This window comes from Vombatus ursinus, unplaced genomic scaffold (genome assembly GCF_900497805.2).
Source record: "Vombatus ursinus unplaced genomic scaffold, bare-nosed wombat genome assembly UNPS02014909.1, whole genome shotgun sequence".
In the NCBI taxonomy this organism is placed as follows: domain Eukaryota; kingdom Metazoa; phylum Chordata; class Mammalia; order Diprotodontia; family Vombatidae; genus Vombatus; species Vombatus ursinus.
The window spans coordinates 7,147,826-7,169,253 of record NW_020954687.1 but is presented as its reverse complement, the minus strand read 5'-3'; positions in this window follow the sequence as shown (position 1 = coordinate 7,169,253).

The window sequence follows — 21,428 nt, the reverse complement described above, 5'->3', positions numbered from 1 at the left end:
TTGAATGATTCTATGTGAAAGAGAGAGAGGATTCATTCTGTGTTATTCTAGCAGACAAAATTGTAACTAGTAGGTGGAAGATACAAAGAGGAAAAACAGAGAGCTAAGCACTCACAGCATACATGGGGAAGAATGGGAAGAAGCATCAAAGAGATACAGAGAGGGAAGAGATAGTGTAAGTTTGTTACATGGGCTGTCCTATGCCATGTGATAAGATTTCTAAGTCCTCCAGCGCTATCATGTCAAAAACAGCAAGTGGCACAGCCCAGAATACATGGTCAGATGAGGTATTGACTGAGATGAAAATAGAGAAAGTCTATCATGAATATAGCAGTAAATTTCCAATGATCCAGAAAAAAAAAACTCCTTAAAACAAGAAAGCTAAAAACATCATTTTTCTTCTGTTATATGTGAAAACAATTGATATTCACAACGTTGATTCTGAGGTACTAAAAGATTGTGAAATACCTTCTCATCATCAAAGAAAACATTAAACTCAATATATTTTATATTCAAATGATGTGAAAATTAGTCATCTACCTTTGACATATATACTGATTTTCAGAAAGACCATTTGATTTATGAGAATATAACATGATTTAACCATTCTGAATGAAGAGGAATTTAAATCCCCTTTGGAAGTGAGACTAAAATCTATTGTGTTATTTAAGTGGATTTCATAATCTTAATAGACTAGTTGCCATTGTACCTTAATTGAAGTAATCACATGTTTCTTTTTAGAAATCATGTGTATTCCCCCACACCTAGCTAATGGGAATGTATACCCTCAAAAATATAAATATAGAGGAGAGGATGAAAGCTTATATCCATGCAAAGAAGGTTATCACCCACCACTTAGTGGAAATAAGACAAAATGTATCAGCAACGGTTGGTCACCTCTTCCAGGATGTAACTCTAAGTTTCACTCACACTTTGTCCTACCTTGCAGACTATGAAATGATTGTTTATTTCATCTAAAAAAAAAGCAATGTCAACATATTTATTTTTTGTAATTTAGTAATATGAATCCTATGTAAGCATCACTCACTTAGATTTGGAATTGTCGAGCTCTATCAGAACAAAATGAAAGAAAAATTTCTTTCAAGGAAATGTTATTTTCTAATAATTCCCATCTAAAAATCTAAGATATTTTTCTTGGAAAAACAAATCCTTAATTGACTGAATTAAAAATTTTTTGTGGGTTGCCAGGCCTGTTAGCATGTTGGTTATTTTGGTCTGATTTTTATAGGGCTTTTTAGAACATTTATGAGTCCAAGCTCTCATAAACTATAGAAATGTGACGTGGTCAAGGATATTGTGATTCCCAATTCACAGATAGTTATTTTAGTTCCCTTCTTTATTCTTTTGTTTATGTGTTTTTAGCAAGATCATCCCACTGATATTTGCCACCATTTATCATGATGTAGTCTAGTGTGAAAATTCTTGAAGTTTAAGGCATCAGGGTTCTACAAAACAGTTTCTTGATCACTCTATAAGTGATTACTGTCTATTTTGTGGCAGGTATCATTTGCTGTTGATGTGAAAACATAAGTGCTGGTGATACAAAGTCAAAAGTGAAACAATATGTTCCCTCAAGAAGGTTATAACCTACTAGGGGAGGACATACATGTAGAGGTAAATGCAATATCAATACCCTCCAAAAAAAATAAAAGGCAATTTTGCATAGGGAAACTGCTAGCAGATGGGATGATTAGGAAAGGCTTAATGAAAGTGGCAGTTGATGAAGCAGAAGTCAAGAGAGAATGGCAAGCTATATAGGACCACAAGTGCAAAGGGATGGGGACATAAAATGAACTGTTGTGTATAAGAAGCAGTAAAAAAAAAAAAACTAGTTTGACTGGACCACAAAGTGCATGAAGGGAAGCAATAATGTAGTCTTGCTGGAAAGCTGTTAAGTTCCCATTGTGAAGAACTTCAAAGGCCAAACAGAGAAGTTTATATTTGATCTTGTTGATCTTGGAATTGATAGGAAGCCACTAGATTTTATTGATTAGAAGAACGGCAAGGTCAGACTTGTACTTTAGGAAAACTACTTTGGCAGCTAGGTGGAGGATGCATTGGAATGGGAGAAGTATTTGAGGCAGAAAGACTAATTTGGTAGCTACTGCAATAGTCTAGACAAAAAGTGATGAGAGCCTGAATCATTGGTGGCTGATGAAAGTATGTTAATTCTAGAAGGCTAGAATTTGGAGAAATGATTATCTATTTAATAAAATAAGAAACCAGGACCTGAAATTGTATTTGTTTATTTGTTTTTCATTACACCTGAGAATTTGTGATTTCCTTGATATGGAAACTTTGCGTCAATTCAACAACCAAACCATAAATCAGTATATACATCTTAAGGTGTTTTCTCATTCTAAAAGATGTAAAAATGATTTGATATCCAAGGTATAACTACACATGTTAGTGAGTTTTTTTTTTCTCACATGGCATTTAACCATGATATATTATATAGAGAGTCAACCATCATGGAAGGCTGATTAGGTTTCAATTCTGCTTCTGAATTGCACTGGCTACGTGAGCCTCATCAAGTCATTTAACCTCTTTTTCTCCCAGGAAAACCTCTAAGTCCAGGGGTGGGGAACCTGTGGCCTTGAGGTCACCTATGGCCCTCTAGATCCTCAAGTGTGGCCCTTTGACTGAATCCAAACTTCAAAGAACAAATCCCCTTAATAAAAGGATTATAGTCTTAGACTCTAAGACTATAAACTGCAAAGCAGATATCCAATCAGCATTGAATTTCTTATTAGGAGTACATAAACCAGTAAAATCACAAGACTAGGCCCAAAAAAACAAATTTGTTGATATCTCCAAAACATAATGCCCATGTGACCAATAAAAGTACTTTGCTTCTCTATACCCCAAGCTACATTCTCAGATTTGAAACTGAAGTACAGTTGCAGATCTGCATTGTAAAGATGTAATTTACTCACTGGAAACTATACCATGAAATTACAAGTCCCCTTCATCCATCTTTTACCCTCCCCCCAAAATAACTTATAAATTGAGTATGAGGGCATTTCCAATATAGAACTTTCAAAAATATTCTGAGCAGGGGAAATACCATTGAATTCCTAACAACTTCTACAGATAAATGTCATTTAGATGTTTAAGGTTTGGTATGTTTAAAAAAATACAAATTATATTATTACTTTATAATTACATATCATATGTGTTATTCAGAAAAGAGAGTCTGTGAACACTAAAAATGTTACAATGCAACCAGTTTAAATCTCTTTAAAAACATCACCATGTTCCCTCTAAATGTATTTTTAAAATTTTCCTTATATTGGCTTTTGTTCAACCTGCAATTTCATTCTTGCAGGAAAGAATGATATGGTTTCCCTCCCCCACCAAAAAAATTGTGAGAATAATGTACTAGGAATATAAACTTTCATTACAATGCTCGGATGAGTAAATACAAGATGAGATGGGAGAAAGCACTAACAACTTGAGGGTTTCACGTGTAGCAACCAATCTGAGTATTGAATGAAACTGAGCATTTTAAGAGACAAAGGTGAGGAAGAAGTATGTGTCAGGCATGAGAAAGCCTGATCAAAGTCCTGGAGATGAGACACAGCATGCCACATTTGTAGCACCTACTTGTCCAGTCTGACTGGAATGTAGATTATATGATGGAGACTAATATGAAACATTTTGAAAGGCAGGTGGGAATCAGATGATGAGGATCAGATTTATATTACAGACTAAGAATTTATTTTTTACACTAAAAATAAGGAACTACTGAATTTTTTGAGTGGGCAAATGACATTCTCAGACCTGTGTATTAGGAATAGTAATTTGGCTATTGTGCAGAGAATGGTTTGGAGACAAAGTGAGACTAGAACCAACTAGGACAATTAAGAGGCTATTATAGTAGTATAGGCAAGTTATGAGGGTATGAACTAGAGTTGTGACTATGTGAGTCTCAGGATAAAGGACTAAGATAAGAGTAATGTCATGGAAATAGCATCAACAAGACATGGAAATTGATTGGATATGTGAGGTAGTGGAAAGGGAAAGGTGATGGATGACTCACAGGTTGTGAGCCTATATAATAAGAAGAATGGCATCTTCAACTGGAAAAGAAAAGTGAGTGGGAAGAATGAGTTTTCAAGAAATAAAGTAAGTTCAATTCTAGATGTGTTGAGTCTAAGATACTGATATGAAATGTGCAGCAGGCAGTTGGTGAGAGGAGACTAAAGTTCAGGAGAGAGAAGAAAGTTGGATATGCAGTTTTGAGAATAAACTAAATAGAATTAATTGAACCCATTCTGAAGAGATCAACAACAATGTTGAGAAAGAGTACAGAAGAGGTCCCTGGACAGAGTTTTGTAGGATATTAGTGCTTAGTGAGAAAATACATGAAGTTATAGCAGAAGACTAACAAGTAATGATCAGATAGATATGAGAACAAAGACAGAGCAAGATAGTGGTGTCATGTAGGCCAAGGGATGAGAGTCCAGTGGAAGAAGACGCATTGTACAGTATTAAAATAACTCTGTATCATAGTTGATGACCAACTCAGGGATCCAGACTAACCTTCATATATCTTGATGTCTTTAGGTATTATAATTTCCTAGCCAACTTTGGATAAGCACTATTCCTTGAAGAAAATATTTAAATTCTTATTCATTCAATTCATAAAGGAAAGGGCTGGCAAGAGTGGGGATGATATTTTGATATTTTATGCAGAATAACTGAGTCTCTGGGGTAGTGAATATGTGTGTGAACAAATGGGAAACTAAAAACTCTTTCTTGTGGTCCTAGAGAGTGTGTTTGATCCTGAGGTGAATTGCTGAGAAATTTGTAGGATCTCTTCGGGGAAATATTTAAAAGTAGGCAAGTTACCAACCATTTTACAATTTAGATACTCTCATCTTCAGAGCATCTAGTGGAATATAAGTACTCCAAGGCAAAAAAGTTACATTTGTTTTTGCATTTTAATTATATAGAATAGTGTCTTGTATGTAGTAGGCATTTACAAATATTTATTTAATTGAATTGACATAACTTTCTCAAATTCCTTCTAACTTTATTGGTCAAAACTAGTGCATACTAAAATCACAAATGAAAACAATGCAGTTATACTATGTTGTATAGTGTTTGTTCGTAATAGGAAATTAAAATTATCCAGTTAAATTATTAATAAGGAGAATAATTTATTTTTACTTCACTTTCTCCCAAGTGAGACCTTGTGATTATCCTGAAATTGAAAATAGAGAACTTTATAAGCCATATTACTTTATCAAAGAATACTATAGAAGTTTGTTTCCAGTATCTATTAGAAGAGATATGTACTACCATTGCAATAAAAATTATTTATCTGCTAATGCATCTGCCTCATCCTACTGGATAATATTTTCATTTACTGCAGGAGCATGGTCTCCAGTGACAAAATGCCTTAGTGAGTAAGCTTCTTTGAACTATTTGTAAGGGGTACATGTGATAGGAAGCCCCAGATTATATTTAGAAAAGAGATAATATTTTATGTCAGTGAGACCTTTATGACATCCCCAAAGAATATTACAGAAGGTTTGGATTCCCTCCTGATACATGTTGCACATAATCTATCAGAAAAAAGTTTATTTCACAAAACGAAAACCAGTGAACATTACAAATTCTCAAGTCTCTTCATACTAGGGTCCACCCTTCATAAATCACAACCATAGGAATCAATTTGCTCTGTTCAGTAACATTGAACTCTGGTATCATTTAATGCTTCCCTAATTGTGCTGTCTCTTCTTGGATAGTACCTCCTGTTCTCTGATAATCCTGATGATTCTATGAGATTACAGTGGGCTTCTTCAGTAGCACTGTCTGTTCTAAGGTACCATTGCCTGCTTTCTGATAATATAGCCTACTCCCCCAGAGTACCTTCTATTCCTTTGACAGGATTATCTGTTCTCTTGCAGCAATGCTTATTCTTTGACAGTGTGACTGCTTCTGGGTTGCCCTTAACTTATAAGACAAATTTTAATTCAAACCTTTGATCTTAATTTCCTTTTTACATTTTATAATGCTCTCTATATTTTGTTTGGTCCTAAATACTTTCCTTATCCAAAGATCTAACAAGTAAACTATTCCATGCTCTCCTAATTTGCTTATGGCATCACCCTTTATTTCTAAATCATGTACTCATTTTGACCTTATCTTGGTGTGCAGGGTAAAAATGTTGTTCTATACCTAGTTTCTACCATATTGTTTTCCAGTTTTCTCAGAATTTTTGTCAAATAGTAACTTCCTGTCCTAGAAGCTGAGGTATTTGGGTTTATCAAACACTAAATTACTACAGTCATTTAGTACCTCATCTTGTGTACCTAATTGATTTTACTAATCAACAACTCTATTTTTTACCTAGTATCAGATTGTTTTGATGATTATTACTTTACAATAAAAATCTGGTACTACTAGGCCACCTTTCTTCACATTTTTTCATTGATTCCTTTGATATTCTTGAACTTCTCTTCTTCAAGATGAAATTTGTTATCATTTTCTCCAGCTCTTTAAAATAGTTTCTTAGTGTTGTGATTGGTATGCCACTCAATAAGTAGATTAATTTATGTAGAAAATTTATTTTTGTTATCTTGGCTCAGTCTATCCATGAGCAACTAATATTTTTCCAATTGTTTAGATCTGACTTCATTTTTGTGAAAAGTTTTTTTAATTGTGTTTGAATAGTTCCTGGGTTTGTCTTGCAGTTAGATTCCCAAGCATTTTATATTGTCTACAGTTATGTTAAATGGAATCTCTCTTTCAATCTCTTGCTGCTGGACTTTGTTGATAATATGTAGAAATGTTGGCAGTTTGTGTGCATTCATTTTATTTCCTCTAACTTTACTGAATTGTTAATTGTTTCAAGTAGTTTTTTTAGTTCATTCTCCAGGATTCTCTAAATATGCCATCATATCATCTGTAAAGAGTGATAGTTTTGTTTCCTCGTTGCCTATACTAATTCCTTCAATTTCTTTTTATTCTCTTACTGCTACAGCTAGCATTTCTAGACAGTATTAAATAATAGTGGTAATAATGGGAATCCTTGTTTTACTCATAATCTTATTAGGAAAGATTATAGCTTATTCTCATTACAGATAATGCTTGCTGATTGTTTTAGATAGATGTTACTTATCATTTTAAGCAAAGCTCAATGTTCTCTAGTGTTTTTAATAGGAAAGGGTATTCTATTTTGTCAAAGTTATTTTCTGTAATCTATTGAGATAATCAAATGATTTCTCTTGGTTTTGTTATTGATATGGTCAATTATACTGATAGTTTTCCTAATATTGAACCAACCTTACATTCCTGGTATAAATCCCACATGGTCATTGTGTATGATCTTTGTCACATATTGCTATGATCTCCTTGCTAGTATTTTATTGAAATTTTTTGCTTCAATATTCATTAGGGAAATTGGTCTATAATTTTTTCTCTGTTATCACTCTTCCTGGATTAGATATGAACACACATTTGATAAGATTCCTTTTTTGGCTGTTTGTCCAAATAATTTGGGATTCATTGTTCTTTAAATGTTTGGTAAAATTTGTTTGTGTATACATCTGGCCCTGTGGATTTTTTCTTAGAAAATCATTTGTGGTGTGTTCATTTAAAAAAATGTTTTCTTGTAATATTTAATTTCTCTTTTTTACCAGTTACATGTATAAACAATTTTTAACATTCATTTTTAAAACTTTGAGTTTCAAATTTTTCCCTTCCTCCCTTCTCACCCCATTCCCTCACTTTGGGAAGGCAAGCAATTTTATAAGTTATATATGCATAGTAATGCAAAACATATGTAGTCATGTTGTGAAAACAGACAAAAAAACTCAAGAAAAATAAAGAAAGTTTAAAAAAAGTATTCTTTAATCTGTATTCAGACACCATCAGTTCTTTCTCTAGGGCTAGATAGTATTTTTCATCATAAGTCCTTCAAAATTGTCTAGGACCTTTGTATTGCTGAGAATAGCTAAGTCATTCACAGCTGATCATCTTACAATATTGCTGTTACTTTGTACACAGTACATTTCATTTTGCATTAGCCCATGCAAGTCTTTCCAGGTTTTTCTGAGAACATCCTGCTCATCATTTCTTTTTCAATTAATTAATTAATTAATTTTTAGTTTTCAATAATCACTTCCACAAGCTTTTGAGTTTTAAATTTTCTTCCCCTCTCTCTCCACCTCCTCCCCAAGATGGCACGTAATTTCATATAAGCTCGACATATACATTCCTATTAAATATAGTTTCACGTTACATTAGTCATGTTGTAAAAAAGAATTAGAACCAATAGGAGGAACCACAAGATAAAAGAAACAAAACAAAACAGAAGGAAAAAAAAGAGCAAATATTATGCTTCAATCTTCATTCAAACTCCATTGTTCTTTCTCTGGATGTGGATAGCATTTTCCACCATGCTGCTCATCATTTCTTATGGTAAAATAGTATTCCATCATAATCACATAGCACAACTTGTTCATCCATTCCCAAATTGATGGACATCTCCTCAATTTCTAATTCTTTGTCCTCAGAAATGAGCAGCTATAAATATTTTTGTACATATAGGTCCTTTTCCTTTTTATTTTTTTAATCTCTTTTTGGATGCAGACCTAGTAGTAATATTGCTAGGTCAAAAGGTATGCATGGTTTTATAGCCCTTTGAACGTAGTTCCAAATTGCTCTGTAGAATGGTTGAATCACTTCACAACTCCACCAACAACGCATTAATGTCTCATTTTTCCCACATCCTCTCCATTATTTGTCAGTTACCATTGCTGTCCTATTAGCCAATCTACTAGGTATGAGGTAGTACCTCAGAATTGTTTTGATTTGCATATCTCCAATCAATAGTGAGTTAAAGTATTTTTTTCATGTGGCTGTAGATAGTTTTGATTACTTCACCTGAAAACTGATCATATCTTTTGATAATTTATCAAATGAGGAATGGCTCTTATTTTTATAAATTTGACTTGATTCTCTATATGCTTGAGAAATGAGGCTTTTATCAGAGAAACTTGCTTCAAAATTTTTTTCACTGTTATTTTACTAACTTTATTCCTTCCATGCAATCCTCTCTATTTATCCTGTTCTCTCTATCCTTTCACCCTGTCCCTCCTCAAAAGTGTTTTGCTTTTGACTACCCCCTCCCCCAATCTGTCCTCCCTTCTATCACCCTACCCCCCTTTTCTTACTCTTCTCCTCCTAGTTTCCTGTAGGGTAAGGTAGATTTCTATACCCAATTGAGTTTCCTGTAGGGTAAGGTAGATTTCTATACCCAATTGAGTATGTACCCTAGTTTCCTGTAGGGTAAGGTAGATTTCTATACCCAATTGAGCCAATTCTGGTGAGATTTAGGCATACGCACTGTCCCTCAACTCCTCCCTCTTCTCCTCCACTGTAAAAGCTTTTTTTTGCCTCTTTTATATGAGATAATTTACCCTATTCTACCTCTCTCTTTCTCTTTCTCCAAGTACATTGCTCTCTCTCACTCCTTAATTTTATTTTTTAGATATTGTCCCTTCATATTCAACTCACACCTATACCTTCTGTCTATATATACTCCTTCTAACTACCCTAGTGATAAGAATGGTCTTTTGAGTTACAAGTATCATCTTCCCATGTAGTTTAACCTTATTAAGTTTCTTATGATTTCCCTTTCCTGATTATCTTTTTATGCTTCTTTTGAATCTTTTATTTGAAAGTCAAATTTTCTATTCAGCTCTGGGTTTTTCATCAAGATTGCTTGAAAGTCCTCTATTTCATTGAATGTCAAGTTTTTCCCCTGAAGGATTATCTCAGTTTTGCTGGGTAGGTGATTCTTGTTTGTAATCCTAGCTCCTTTGCCCTTCAGAATATCATATTCCAAGCTCTCTGATTCTTTAATGTAGTAGCTACTAAATCTTGTGTTATCCTGAATGTGGCCCCAATATACTTGATTGTTTCTTTCTGGTTGCTTGCAATATTGTCTCCTTGATGTGGGAGCTCTGGAATTTGGTTATAATAATCCTGGGAGTTTTCATTTTGGGATTTCTTTCAGGAGATGATCAGTGGATTCTTTCAATTCCCATTTTATCATCTGATTCTAGAATGTCAGTTTTCTTGATAATTTCTGGAAAGATGATGTCTAAACCCTTTTTTTGATCATGGCTTAAAAGTAGACCAGCAATTTTTAAATTATCTCTCCTGGCTATTTTCCAGGTCATTTTTTTTCCAATGAGATATTTCACATTGTCTTCTATTTTTTTATTCTTTTGGTTTTGTTTTATTGTTCCTTGATTTCTCATAAAGTCGTTAGCTTCCATTTGCTCCATTCTAATTTTTAAGGAAGTATTTTCTTCAGTGAGCTTTTGGATCTCTTTTTTCATTTGGCCAATTCTGCTTTTTAAGGCATTCTTCTCCTCATTGGCTTTTTGGACCTCTTTTGCCATTTGGGTTAGGCTATTTTTTAAGTTGTTATTTTCTTCAGTATTTTTTGTGTCTCCTTTACCAAGCTGTTGACTTGTTTTTCATTATTTTCTTACATCACCCTCATTTCACTTACCAACTTTTCCTCTACATTTCTTACTTGATTTTTAAAATCCTTTTTGAGTTCTTCATGGCCTGAGAACAATTCGTATTTTCTGGGAGTAGGAGATTTGACTTTGTTGTTTTCTTCTGAGTGTGTATTTTGATCTTCTTTGTCACCATAGTAATTTCCCATAGTCAGAGTTTTGTTCCATTGCTTGCTCATTCTTCCAGCCTTTTACTTGACTTTGAACTCTTTGTTGAAGTAGGACTCTGCTTCCAGGGGGGAGGGTGCACTGTCTCAAGCTTCAGGGGTTTTGTTCTGTTTTCAGTCATACTTCTAGGGACTTGTAAGTTTTCACTTCTTCCAAGGTGGTATGATCTAAGGAGAGATGCTTACTACTCTGCTGGCCTGTGCTCTGGTCTGTGAGTGACACAAACACCTTTTCTGCCCTGGAACTGTGAGGAGGGTCCCCCCCCCCCTCCACTGTGGCCACAAGTTCTATGTTAATGCTTCTCCTAGCCCTGGGACTGCCAACTAGGACTGCAACCCAGATCCAAGCATGGGCAAAGCAACAGAGTCTTGCCTCAGTGCTAGCAAAAAGACCCTTGCAATCTCTTTCTGACCAATTGTTTGAACCCCTTACCATCTGTGGGTTGGGAGCTCCAGAAACAGCAGCTGCTACTGCTGATTCAATCACCCTCAAGGTCTGCTCCTGGTTTCTGAGGGCCTAGTCTGCTCTGTCAAGGCCTGTGCTGCACTATGCTCCTTTCTCACTCTGGTGTAACAGACCTTTCCTGCCAACATTCCATGTTGTATTGGACTGGAAATTTGTCTCACTGTGTCTTTTTGTAGGTTCTGCTGCTCTTGAATTTATTTACAGTCATTTTTAAAGGTATTTGGAAGGGTTTTGGGGTGAGCTCAGACATGTCCCTGCCTTTACTCCACCATCTTGGCTCCATCTCTCCTAAACTCAGTTTTTCTAACATGGGGTTACTTAAATATCCTATTTCCTCTTTTGTTAATTTGGGCAACTTGTACTTATGTAAAAATTCCATTTTGCTTAGATTGTTGGATTTATTGGCATACAATTTGGTAAAATAGCTCCCAACAATTGTTATAATTTCTTCTTCGTTGGTGGTGCATTTACCTCTTTCATTTTTGATACTAGTAATTTGGTTTTCTTCTTTTCCTTTTTTTAAGTCAAATTAATCAAGTTTTATTATTTCTTTTTTGTATTTTTTCATAAAATCAGCATCTGGGTTTATTTATTAGTTTGATGGTTTTCTCTCCTTTGATTTTCCAGATTTTCAATCTGGTGTTTAGTTGGGAATTTCTAATTTGTTCTTTTTTCCAGTGTTTTTAGTTGCATACCCAATCACTGATCTGTTCTTTCTCTATTTTATTGACATAAGCATTTAGAGGTATAAATATTCTCTTAAATATTACTTTGGTTTCATCCTATAAATTTTGGTATGTTGTCCATTGTTTTTTAATCCTCTTTAATGAAATTATTGAGCATTTCTGTGATTTGTTCTTTGACCTACTTATTCTTGAGGATTAGATTATTTAGTTTCTAATTAATTTTAATCTATCTTCTCATTGCCCTTTATTGAATGTAATTTTTATTGTATCATGATCTGAAAATGATTTATTTTAGTATTTCTGCTTTCCCACATTTGGTTGTGAGGTTTTTATGCCTAATACCTGGTTAATTTTTGTGTAAGTGCTATGTACCACTGAGAAAAATATATATTCCTTTCTATCCCTATTCTATTTTCCCCAGAGTTCTATCATATCTAACTTTTCTAAAGTTCTATTCACCTCCTTAACTTCTTTCTTGTTTATTTTTTTGGTTAAATTATCTAGTTCTGAGAGAGGAAAATTGAGGTCTCCCTAATGGGATATACAGTTTTATTGTCTATTTTCTTCTGAAACTCATTTAATTTCTCCTTTAAAAAATTTAGATGCTGTACCATTTGCTGTATATATGTTTTATATTTCTATTTCTTCATTGTCTATGGTATCTTTTAGCAAGATATCATTTCCTTCCTTATCTCTTTCAATTAGATCTATTTTGGCTTTGGCTTTATCTGAGATCGTGATTGTTACCCCTGCTTCTTTTTTTTTTTTACTTCAGCTGAAGCATGATAGATTCTTCGCCAGCCCCTTACCTTTACTCTGTGCTTCAGCTGTGTTTCTTGTAAACAGCACATTGTAGGATTCTGGTTTTTAATCTATTCTGCTATCTGCTTCTGTTTTATGGGTGAATTGATCTTATTCACATTTACAATTATCATAATTAACTACATATTTCCCTCAATCCTATTTTCCTTTTATCCTCTTTCTTTTACCTTTCTCCCTGTCCCTCCTCACAAGAGTTTTACTTCTGACCACTACCTCCCCCAGTCTGCCCTCTCTTCTAGCAGTCCTCCCATTTTCTTATCCCTTTGCCATTTTACTTCTCTATAGAGTAAGATAGATTTCTAAATCCAACTGAGTGTGTATGTTATTCTTTCTTTGAGACAATTCCGATGACAGTAAGATTTAACCATTGCTCACTACCATCACCCCCATCTTCTCTTTCACTGTAATAGCATTTTCACTTCTCTTTTATGTGAGATAATTTACCCCAGTCTATCTCTTCTTTCCCTCTTCTCCCTGCTATTACTTTTTGATATTACAAATATATTAGCTATCAACATATTTGCACAGATAATACCTCTCTCCCTTTTTAATTTAATGCAATCAAAATTACCCATTTTATACCTCACTGTGCTCTCTTGTTTATACATAAGTTGTTCACCTATTTATAAGTTTGATAAATAATATGTTCCATGTTCTTTGAATTTTCTTGTAATATCTCTCTTTATACCTAGGTCATGTATTCATTTTGACCTTATCTTGGTAAATGTTGTAAGATATTGGTCTATTTGTGCCATATTGCTTTGCAGTTTTCCCAATAATTTTTACCAAATAATGAATTCTTATCCCAAAATCTTAAGTCTTTACATTCATCAAATACAAAGTTACTATTTATATTTGCCACTGTAAGTATTATATCTTCTCTCTTCTATTGATCTTTCTGTTTCTTTGCCAGTATCAGATAATTTTGATAATTACTGCCTTATAATATAATTTAAGATCTGGTCTTGCTAAAATTCCTTCCTATAATTTTTTTTTCTTTAGTCCCTTTGATATTCTTGACTTTTTTTTTCTAATTCAGTAAAATATTTCTGGTAATTTAATTGGGATGGCATTGAATATATAAATTAGTTTAGGTAAAATCATCATTTTTATTATATTGGCCCTGCCTACCCCATGAACAATTAATAGCTTTCCAATTATTGAAATCTGTTTTTTTTTACAAAAAGTTTTTTATAATTTTATTTATATAGCTCCTGGGTTTGTTTTGGCAAGTATATTCCCATATATTTTATACTTTCTGGAGTTATTTTATTTTTTTAATGTAATGACTGTAGTAATCAGTTTATTACACAGCTTAAACATTCTTGAATGTACAAGCTCCAGAGGAGCAATTGGGTCTTTAAATATATATATATATATAAAAGTATTTCTGTCAAATGAATTTTTACCCTTATATCCAGATAGATCTAAGCAGTTAAAAACAATAGAAATATTAAGAGCTATTAGCTATGTATTAACTGAGAAACCACATACAAACCAACAAGTATTGGGAGGAAGTGGGGTGATGAAGAAGAGTCGCAAAAAAAAAAAAAAAAACACCCATCATTTTATGTACTAATGGCTCCAATCTATTTAAATGTTGATTAGTTAGACTTTAAATGGAGGATGTCAGGTTATTCAATTCCTTGTGGATTCTCTTCAGAGTGTGATAATGACTTTGGCAGACCCCAGGGTGAGGAAGGGGATGAGGGAGAGGGAAGGGGAGGGGAGTTGGGGAAGGTGGAGGGAGCTAGGCCGCAAGGATTTCTTGCATGGGTTGAGGGGGTGTTAGGGAAGGCGGAAATCACACCGACCTGGAAGAGAGGAGCTGGAGGCAGGCAGTGGGAAAGGGCAAGGTGACCAAGGAAGGGGATTGAGGAGAACTGATGGAAGGAAGTGCGTGCCTAGGAAGCTGCAGCGGCAGGAAGGGGGAGGAACGAGGGCTGGCGGTGAGGTGGAGGTCTTGGGGCGGGGCAGACCCACTCTGGGGGATCCACTGACTCGGCCCTTTTGGCCCCAATGCAGCAAGAATCTCTACCCTCAGTGGCGGTTTCTTTATGCTCTGCCGCTGCCTCCTCCGCCACCACCCGCGCCACAGCCACCACCTAGAGTTCTTTTAAGTGGAGTATCTCTTATCTCTTGCTGCAGAGTTTTGTTTATGATATGGAGGAATGCTGATGGTTTATGCAGATTTACTTTATATCCTGCTACTTTGCTAAAATGTGTTGTTTCAACGAACTTTTTAGTTGTGTGTTTGGAATTTTCCAAGGATATCATCATATAGTCTGCAAAAAAGATAGCTTTATTACCTCATTCTCTATTCTGAACTCTTCTATTTCTTTTTCTTCTTTTATTGCTATTACTATTCCAATAATTTTTAAATTCTCTCTCCTGGATCTATTTTCCAGGTCAGTGGTTGTTTCAATGAGATATTTCACATTGTCTTCCATTTTTTCATTCTTTTGGTTTTGTTTTACAATGTCTTGATTTCTCATAAAGTCACTAGCTTCCATTTGTTCCATTCCAATTTTTAAGGAAATATTTTCTTCAGTGAGCTTTTGGCCTTCCTTTTCCAAATATTCTTCTGATCATAACTTTCAGATAGTCTGACAGTTCTTATATTGTCTCTCCTTGATCTGTTCTCCAGATCGGTTGTTCCTCTAATGAGATGTTTCAGATTCTTTTCTAATTTTATTTTTTCTAGTTTTATTATTTCTTGATGTTTTATAATATCATTCTATTCCTCTTGCCTAATTTTAGTTTTCAAGGAGTTATTTTCTTCCTTAAGATTTTGAACCTCTTTTTCTAATTGGTTAACATTCTTTTCATAATTTTCTTGGATTGCTTTTATTTTTTTTTTCGTAATTTTTCCTCAATTTCTCTTATTGGATTTTTAAATTCTTTTTTAAGTTCTTTCAGGAACTCTTTTTTGAGTTTGTGACCATTTTACTTTAGTCTTTAGGGTAACCTCACTATCTTCCTCTCAATATGAATCCTAATCTTCTTTTACACCACAGTAGCTATCTATAGTCAAATTCTTTTTTCCTTTGTTCACTCAGTTTTATTTTTATTTTGTTTTGTTTTGTTTTGTTTTATTTTTAGCAGGTTATAATTATAATCAGGTTTAAATTCTGAGTTGTGGGTAATGACGTCCCAGGCCTTAGGTCCTCCTTACTGTTATTTTCTGAATTCTTTCTTAGGACCCAAACTCGGGCACTCTTCTCCTACCCTAAGTCACAGTTAGGGGGTCCAGCCATACTGTCCCTAAAATGTTGTTACTCCCTGCTGTAACTTACTTACCAGGCACGTGTTCCTTCCTCCTCAACCATAGCCACAGATTAACAAATACCCAGATTAACAGAAGAAATAGATTGCTTAAATAACTTAATATCAGGGGAAAATTTTGAGCCAGCTATCAGTGAACTTAAAAAAGGGTGGTATATGAAAAGAGGGATCAAATATTCAAAGAAAAAATAATCAAATATTCATGAATAATTAATTCTTATATTACACAAAATGCTTGCGTAACTAATAAGTGAAGGCATACTTCTATTCTCTTTCAGGTATCTTTTGATACCTAAATCAGCAAGTCAAAAGAGACAGAAAATTGTGGACCAATACTTCTAATGAACATTGATTCAAAAATTTTAAATAAAGTATTATCAAATAGACTATGTCAACATATTAGAATGTTTATACACTATGATTAGATTGGATTCTCACCAGGATTTCAGGATCCTATGTTGTGAGAAAATCTTGGTAGATATCAGTTCTATCACACAGTGAATAACAAATTTTCAAGACAGAAATTGGAATGTCAGAACCTATCTCCTTTTATTTTTTTTCATTTTATCCCCTCTACAATTTATAGTGCATATTCCTAAGTGTAATTTTGGCATTGGAGGCAATAGATAACTGATGTTATCCCTAACAAATAAAATGCAATAAAGGCAAAGTAAATATAAATAAATATTGAGAAGTTGGGAAGCTGGATGAGACAGAGAAGCTGGATGTCAGAGATGAGATGTTTTATGTATATAAAGTGAAATCTGGAAAAGCATTTTGTTGCAACTTCTTTGCTAGTTATTGTGTGTAGAATCAAATGAAAAAATATAATTGCTTGAATTATCCCAGGTTATGTAAAATAGGTGTCACTTCTGTCATGCAGAACATGTAAAAGTAGTTTCAATAAAGTTTTGAAGGTGGAACCATATTGCAACAATTGAAAATAGAGTAGGTGGTAAGGAAGTAGAGGAAACTCATGTGGATAACTTTTTCAAGAATTGTGGCAGTGAAAAGGAAGAAGACAGATGGACTGTACTAGGTAGGTTCAAAGGGTCAAGGGACAATCTGTTTTTAGGAGTGGAGTGCACTAAACATGTTTATAGGCAAATAAGAAGAAAGCAATGAAAATGGAAGGACTGAAGATGCACAAAGGAGAACTGATTATCACTGGAGTAAGGTCTTCCAGCAGGCATGAGCAAATGAGATCAAGGACATAGTGGAAAAAGAGCTAGAGTTGACATCAGGAAGATGAGTTCAAATCCCACTTTAGACACTAGTTGTGTGACCCTGGGCAAGTCAATTAACTTACATCAACCTTGAATTCTTCCTCTGCAAATGGGGATAATAATAATAATAATAGCTACTTCATAGGGTTCCTGGGAAGATCAATAGAGATAATATATGTCAAGTTCTTTGCAAAACTGAAAGTAAGAGATAAAATTTGGGTGGTCAGAATTATCATAATTGTGTGACAGTGGACATCAGCTATAATACAAAAATTTTCTCAACTACTCTAGCCTTCTGTCCCAAGTCAAATATCTTCTAATGAATCCAGTATATTACAGGAAAAGACTTGATAAGGTTTTATTTACTCATTTTGCACAATTCTCTGTGAACCTTGATGTTTGCAAAGAGAAAACAATGAACTTTACTGATGATATGAGACAGAAACATGGCACAAGACTGGAAAAAGGCTAATGGAAACAGGATCCAAAATCCCTACAAATAACTTGGTCATTTGTACTTGGGAAGCACTATGATGATGTACCAACCCATGATTATTTTTATCCTATGGTCTTCCTACCCAGTAGATAAGATAGCCTGACATTTTCTTGTGCTGATGGTTACATTCTCACAATGTCAAATTTAAGTAAATGTGTGGATGGGCACATAGATTTCTCAACTTGTATCTCTGCTAAATGTTCACTTTTGTAGTTGTATGTTAGTAATGCCTATGAAATGGGAATCTTCAACAAATAGAAAGTAGGATAAAAGTAAGATAAATGATACAAAAATGGGGAGGTAATATAAGAAAAATGAATGTGTTTTCTGGTAGTTTGCTAATCCTTCAGTCAGACATTTAAAGATCATAGGAGTATTTAGTCAGAAAGTAGGATTTAGAGATAAAGAACTACAAAGACTGAGTTCAATGTCCTCCTTTTACAGGGGAATAAATTGAGGCACAGAGAGATCAAGTGACTTGTCCAGGGTCACACAGTTAGTAAGTATTTGAGGCAGGACTATAATCTAGGTCTTTCTGGCTCAGTCTAGTTCATTATACACAGTACTGGACTCACATCCCAGGAACTGGCATACAAACTGCAGTCTTGTCACAGAAACTTAAGCAGCATCAACTTAAACAGACCTACTAAATTATAGTAAACTACATTTTAGTCCTAATGTAATGCAATATTGTAGGGAAAAGGCATGTAAGCTTGGGTTCCCAAAGGCTAAGCCAACAGAGCTTATGTAATGTGAGGTTTCATCAGCGGTTTCAGTTCTATTCCCAGTAACAGATTCTGTCTGGTAACAGTATGAGGAGCTTCCTAAGTAGGGAGCTTCTCAGCATCAGGATGGTAGCTGCTAACTGATGAATTCTTTGTCCCTGGAGTCCCATAGAAAAGATACATGAAAATAGCTACCCATCCTACATAATCTCTTTCCACTCCATAATAATAATGCTAGAAAAATACAGAAATGAAAAGAGGATAAAATGAATCACACTTTTTAAAACAGTGGACAATCTAATAGCAGATACACTTATAATGACTGGGATAATAAACTATAGGAGGAACCTAATTATATACATATTGACCACCTGGCTATAAATGGAATTAGAAAACTTGGTGAAATAGAAGCCAAATGTAAAGAAAGTTCCTGAGTTATTGAAAGAAATACTTGTAAGAGTTAGCAGCATTGGTTTCATTAAGCAACCAAGTGTCCCAATATCATATGAGGTAAAACTTGTTTGTTTTGTTTACTAGAACTCCTGATGAGCATAAATATAAAGATTACTATAAATTATAGGCAATGGACCAATGTTCACAATTGAAACTTAAAGAAGTAGAAAAATTCTATGCGGGATCAAGTCAAGAGGCTCTACTAAACTGTCAACATATTCTTTTTTTTTTAATTACTTCAATGCAAAGTTGCACACAGGAAAAGAGAGTGAAAAGTAGGGCCATCACCAGTTGTCTTGACTTATGTCTTACCACTGCAATCTGCCTCACTTAAATCCAATTCACTTCCAAGTCATAACCCTCCTGATGTCATGGATTCTCTTTAAGAACAAAGGGCAGGGGGCAGAGCCAAGATGGCAGAGTAAAAGCAGTGCCTTGCTTGAGCTCTCCTCCAACCCCCTCCAAATACCTGTAAAAAATGACTCTAAACAAGAACCCACAAAAAGACAGAGTGAAACAAATTTCCAGCCCAAGACAAGCTGGAAGGATGATTAGAAAGGTGTATTACCCTGGGCAGGGAGAGAAGCACAGTTCAACTTGGGCGCGCAGGCAAAACAGGCCTCAGTGAACCTGAAGCAGGCCTCAGAGGACTGAAACGCAAGCAGCTGTGGCGGTTTCCAGACTTCTCAACCCACGAACACTGAAGAGAATTTAGAAGGTCAGTGGGACTGTGACTGTGATGAGATATAGAAGCTCAGTCCCAGCCCCAGCAGAGAGGGGCCCCAGGACAGTGGCTGTTTCCAGAGCTTCTGGGCCACAGACTAAGGGGGAATCTAGTGGCTGATCAGAGGGGAATTGTAGGGATCTCTTTGCCAGTGCTGAGGCAGGAATCTCTTGCTTTGCCTGTGCTTGGATCTAGATCACAGTTCTGGGTGGCGATCCTGGGGCAAGGAGGAATGGTGGCATGGTGAAACTTGTGGTTGTGGTAGAGAAGAAATCCTCCTCACAGTTCCAAGGCAGAAAAGAGTGCTTGTGGTCACTCACAGACCAGAGCAAAGTCCAGGAAAGGAGTAAACACCTCACCCTTGATCATATCATCTTGGGAGAACTGAAAACTTACAGGTCCCAAGAACTATCTCTGAAAACAGCTGCACAAAACCCCCGAAGCTTGGGACAGTGCATTTTCCACATCCCTACCTTAACAAAAAGTTTATAACTCAAGTAATTGTCTAGGATCATGAGCAAACAAAGGTGAAAAAAAAAGTCAGATCATAGAATCTTTCTTTGGTAACAAAGAAGATCAAAACATACAACCAGAAGAAGACAACAAAGTCAAACCTCCTACTTCCAAAGCCTCCAAGAAAAATATGAATCAGCCCCAGGCCACGGAAGAGCTTAAAAAGGATTTTGAGAGGCAAGTAAGAGAGGTAGAGGAAAAACTAGGAAGAGAAATGAGAGTGATGCAAGAAAATCATGAAAAACTAGTAAACTATAGGAGGAACCTAATTACATACATAAAGGAGACCCAAAAAAATACTGAAGAAAATAACACCTTAAAAAATAGCCTAACCCAAATGGCAAAAGAGGTCCAAAAAATGAGGAGACTGCCTTAAAAAGCAAAATTGGCCGAATGGAAAAGGAAGTTCAAAAGCTCACTGAAGAAAATACTTCCTTAAAAATTAGAATGGAGCAATTGGAAGCTAGTGACTTTATGAGAAATCAAGACATTGTAAAATGAAACCAAAAGAATGAAAAAATAGAAGAGAATATGGAATATCTCATTGGAAAAACAACTGACCTGGAAAATAGATCCAAGACAGAGAACTCAAAAATTATTGGACTATCTGAAAGCCATGATCAAAAAAAGAGGCTAGACATCATCTTTCAAGAAATTATCAAGGAAAACTGCCCTGATATTTTAGAACCAGAGGGCAAAATAGAAACGGAAAGAATCCACTGATCACCTCCTGAAAGAGATACCCAAAGGAAAACTCCTAGGAATATTGTAGCCAAATTCCAGAATTCCCAGGTCAAGGAGAAGATATTGCAAGCAGCCAGATGGAAACAATTCAAGTATTGTGGAAACACAGTCAGGATAACACAAGATTTAACAGCCTCTACATTAAGGGTCCGGAGGGCATGGAGTATCATATTCCGGAGGGCAAAGGAGTTAGGACTACAACCTAGAATTACCTACCCAGCAAAACTGAGTGTAATCCTGCAGGGTAAAAAATGGTCATTCAGTGAAATAGGGGACTTTCAAGCATAGCTGTGGAAAAGACCAGAGCTGAATAGAAAATTTGACCTTCAAATGCAAGATTCAAGTGAAACATGAAGAGGTAAACAGGAAAGGGAAATCATAAGAGACTTATTAAGGTTGAACTGTTTACATTCCTGCATGGAAAGATGATATTTGTAACTCATGAGACCTCTGTCAGTGTTAGGGTAGTTGGAGGGAAAAAATTATGTGTATGTAAATAGATAGATAGATAGATAGATAGATAGATAGATAGATAGATAGATAGATAGATAGA